Source organism: Haemaphysalis longicornis, unplaced genomic scaffold (assembly GCF_048455015.1).
Source record: "Haemaphysalis longicornis isolate Haplotype H1 unplaced genomic scaffold, Haemaphysalis longicornis Haplotype H1 scaffold_7, whole genome shotgun sequence".
Taxonomy (NCBI): domain Eukaryota; kingdom Metazoa; phylum Arthropoda; class Arachnida; order Ixodida; family Ixodidae; genus Haemaphysalis; species Haemaphysalis longicornis.
In genome coordinates this window covers 129743531-129748544 of record NW_027526422.1, presented here as the reverse complement: position 1 = coordinate 129748544, position 5014 = coordinate 129743531, and positions in this window count along the sequence as shown.

Sequence of the window (5014 nt, the reverse complement as noted above, 5' to 3'; positions counted from 1 at the left end):
CTGTCAAAAATAAAGTTTTCCAGATGTAACACTTGTCCCGAAGAGTTTTTTGCTGTCGTATGCACGAGAATGATAACCTCTAGTGTTTAAGCTTAAAGGCCAACTGCACTCAAAATTCCGACCACGTGAAATCACTGCTCCTGCATAGTACGACTACAAAGACCGCGATGTACGAAGTACGACGCCTAAAATGTGCGTAATTACGCCGCAAGCGACCAGCAAAAATAGACGATTTTGAAAACAAAAGTGCTCAAAACGCGGCCATTACGGGCAGGCGGGAGTGACGTATCAACCGTCCGCGCGAGCGGCTAGACGGCCTGGCCTGACGGCGCGAGCTGTGCGGACCAGCCGACGCGGCCGGCACGGCCGGCCAGTAGGAGAGTGAGCGCGCAGAAAAGCGAGCGCTTGTCCCGCAAGCACGACACTATTCGTGCGCTCCGACAGCAGCACACCGCTTAGGCATGATGTCGCGACGACACTCGAAAAGGAGAGAACCGTACGGTTAACGAAGCCTCTTCGAAAAAATGAAGGCCAGGCGTACCGGCGGCCCGAAATACGAGTTTCCCGGCATCTCCCGCTGCGAGGCAGCCCGATCGGCCTGGACTGTGGCGTGTCACTTCCGCTAAATGGCTGTTTGCGCGACACGCCGGCAGGTGCTTTGTCGTCTGCAAGGGCGGCATTTTGAGTGCCTGAAACTGAATAACCACGCATTGCACAGAGCTACCGGTCGCGCCGCAGTAGTTCTCATGGTACCTACTACACATTTCGACGGCATTTAGCCAGGGTGAAATTTGAGTGTAGTTGGCCTCTAATCATGTGGCATGATTCCAGATCTTCCCCCTCGCTTCTGAAATTTTCGGTGCGCCAGCGTTCGCCGTGTTCGTGATGATCTACTTAAGCTAGCCAACCGCACTGTCTTTCTTTTTATTACCTGTGTTACACGGTTAAACACAAAAACGCCACAGAACCAAATTTCTCGAATGAGCGTATAGCCCTTGCCTGCTATTGGTTATTAGCTCCACAGACTCATCAATCAGAAAATGCTGATCACCGCTCGGTAACTGCAAGACGGCATATCTGAAACCCAACCAGGTAAAATAAACAACTAACCGGCGTTCTACTAAGAGCCATTGCCACCGTCGTTAGACGGGGGGGGTCTTTGATTTTTAAAAGGAGAGTCAGAGACATGAAGGTCTGCTGCCCCAATCTGCAAGGATAAACAGTGACTTTTGGTGAGTTGCAAATGCATGTTTGCAAGTTGTGGTATATAGCATTTCCTTCTTAGAGGCAAACGTTAGGCGTACAGGATTTCTTTTCTTCAGCAGAATCTCTCAATCGATTCTGTCGCTTTAAAAACAGAACCACCGATCGGCCAACAGCTACAATGGCCACAACTTCACGCATCCGAGTATTTGCCAGCGAAAATGGCAGACGCCAAACCAATGAAGGAACAAAATTGCTTGATTCATTGACATATACCGCAATCAAGTGTTCGTACTACACAGTGTAGGGCGCCGCGCGACACCTGAACGTAATGGCACGTAATTGCAGCATATACTGAACGGCCACGCAGGATCGCGAATCTGGAGAATCTTTGGCGTGTTCCAGTCTTTTTGCTGGCGTAACTAGCGCCGTAAGACAAACAAATGAATATTAAAGATATCGGCGTACATGCTGCAGCAGAGAAGAAGAATTCACACCCACTAAACAAAAAAATATAGCGAAGAGAGTGATGCAGATATGATGTAGTAGTAGCAAACAAGATGTTACTTAGTATCCGAAGGCTTTCGCCTTCAACGCACGTAGGCGCACCTAATTTTCGGAGAAATTTTTCAGCTTGATCCAAACGAACTTGTCAGGGGTTTAGGACCCGCGCCATAGGTTATTTAAACATTACTTCTTGTTTTGCAAAGCTCTTCCGAGTTGATGCCAAGAGTGCTGGACAGAGAGGAATTTCACAGCAAGGTGGCGTCACAGGAACTGTCTACTGCCCAGTATGTGCAGGCAACGCAGGTGTTTATGCGTAGCATGCGACGGATCTATAAAGGAAACCAACCAAGTTGCACACGCTCTAGTAAAACGGACATTTTTTGCGAAACGACGTAGTCTCAAGCGTGTAGCGGGGTGCTAGTATATAGTAGGACGTACGTGGTGGCTATTGACGGCAAACTGACAGTCTATAGAGCACAAATGAGTGAGCTGTGTGTTGTTACTATACGGCAGAAATGGTAAGTCGAGATGACCGTCGCGGGAAGGGAAGACAGTAAGGTCAGAGTGCTCATCGAGAAAGTTAGTGCCGAGTATTATATCGTGGCCGCAGTTCTCAAGTACTGTAAACGACCCAATTGCTTGCAGGCCACCGATCCTAAGACGTGCAGTGCACACACCGGCCTACCACCATTGGCGACACGGATGGACGTAGTGGCAGGTGTCAACACTTTGCGTAGACGACAGCAAATGCGGGAACGTCTCAGAGATACTCAAGACACGTATCAATTATTGAGCGCACAAGTACACCGTCCTAGTCAACATCGAGTAAATTGGGTTTCACAGTCAACTTGAACAGAGGATTTTCAGGTCTGGTCGGGAATGCAACGTCACTTCTTTGAGCAGCATCGTCTAGTTTTCCTATTGGAGGCGCGGGTTAGGAATGGAAAGGAAAGGGCGGTGAGGGGCACGTGATTGCGAGGGCTGGGAGGACGGCGAGCGACCGGTTCGGTAGAGCTGAGAGGACGTTTCGATGGTTTGCGATTTAGAGAAGGGGGTGTACCGTCGGTGACCGCCACCGAGAGTTCGGTTCGAATTGTTTTGGTGCCGACGAAAGCTTCGGTTGCGGCAAGAGCGAGAGATATGGCCCACTATTCTGTAGTTGAAGCAGATTGGCTTGTCATCTGTGGTTCGCCATTCTGCAGGATTTCAGGAGCGTTAACGAGGGGGACCATAACGCTCCTGGCGGCGTTATCTAACTAAGTGTGAGGGGCGCTCGATCTAGAACGAGCTCGCGCATGGAGGATGCAGCCCGAGATGCACCAGTTCTTCGACGTTTCATACCATGGAAACAGTTGGGACAGGCTGATCGACATAACAAGACAATGCAAGAGCAAACTCAATAACCTCAATTTCGCGGTGAATCCTCTTGGCATGATTGTGCGGCGGCGATTCCGGTGCGGGGGGCGTTGACTTGGTCCGGTGGGTGGGAAGAGGTGCTCACACCATGATGTGACGACGGTGTTGGGAAGCCCCGTGAACTGTTGGGCAATGCGATGGCTTTCAGCTTGTTCGGAGCGGCGATATTCGGTGGTGATCTCATCGATGCTGGAGCTCCTTTTAAACACCAGGAGATTGAAGGCATCGTCAGCTATGGCCTGCAGCGCAAGGCCGACCCTTTCGGTTTTCGGCATGTGGGAGTCAACATTGTGGCAAAGTGTGAGTACGTCCTGAATGCACATGATGTAATGAACTTATCGCTGATGATCTAATATGATTCAGTCGTCATCTGAGCACGAGTCGATGGCTCCTTAGCAGCACACTGACGATCAACGGACTTACCGAAGATGCCACGTAATTGTTCTTTAAAGCTGTTCCAAGTAGTGATGGTTGCGTCATTAGTGTCTCACCACTCCTTGGGGATACCTTTAAGGTAGTAGTAGAGATACAAAGCATTAGGGTTGCGTCCTATTGATTGTGGCTGCTTCAAGCGCGTATATTTTGAGTCAGTCCTCGACGCTAACTTCATCAGTGCCGCTCAACGTTCATGCATCCCGAGGCTGAGTGAGTACGATGACCGGAGGGTTGGCAATCGCCGCTGTAGCTTACGGATGGGAGGTATGAGGCATTGAGAGGTCACGAGAGAGCAACTTGGCGGCCGCTCCAAAGCTGTGTTGTCACAGGTGGGATTGCTACAGCACCTACCACAACATGATAGGTGGCAGAAGACGCGAGAATATATATTTACAATATTTACGGCAGAACATGCACAGTGACAGTAGGCATCGCCAAGGCTGAAGTCGCTCTTCCAAAAGTGTACCTCTTTCTTCTTTTTTTCCTAGGCTCATGTGGAGTGTCCTCTTTGTGGGAATTCACCATACACCCGGTTGCAATATGTATTTGGTCTTTTCGTCTAAGCCGTGCAGTGGTAGGGAATATGTTTATGTTCGAGAGGGAATAAGGTCTAGAAGATCCTACTGAGAAGAGTATGCCATTTGGATGGCTGCCTTTCTCGGGGCTTGAACTGCGTATCCTCCTGGCCGCGGCGGTTGCCGCACTCTTTGTAAATAACGTGTGTAGAGGACAACTACGTTTCTTAGAGCTCATGTAGAGCCGCTGTGTGAGGACTCCCTGTTGTTTTTTTTCTTCCTAATTCGGCGAATTGCCACGGAGAAAAAAAAATTCGCCCGCCAGGGAACCTATTGCGAGCGGCTTGGAAAGGTAAGAGGGCGAGGTAACAGCTTCTCACACCATGCAGCAGAGAGCAAGAAGGAGAGCAAAAGTATTCAACTCTGGACAACACGTTGTGTCAGCCTTTTTGAGTTTGGGGCCGTGTCCCGCAGTCCTGGCTATGTCGTTGCCAGATGATGTTTACGTGGTTCTCGATTTCCAATCCAATTTTTTCTAAACTTCCTGTGCTTCTTATGGCGACTTGAAAGTACTGTGGACTCAGAAAAAACTGTCGCGCGTATTAAACATTCATTAAATGCATAAACACATGCGTCTTTCTAAAACGTGACTTGTGGAATGCAGTTCCTTCTAATTTTGAATTTCTTGTACATTTTTGGCATGTAGACTTTTTTGAGCCAGATTTTGTTTAACAAAACTGCTGAATATTCTTTATTTTCTGCTTTGCACGGCGACGCCTTGGATAGATATCTTGCGCCTTTTAGACATGCCTGTTTCTACAAAACCTGCGTTATTCCTTGGAGATTACAAGAGATTGATTGATTGATTGAGTGATTGATTGATTGATTGATTGATTGATTGATTGATTGATTGATTGATTGATTGATTGATTGATTGA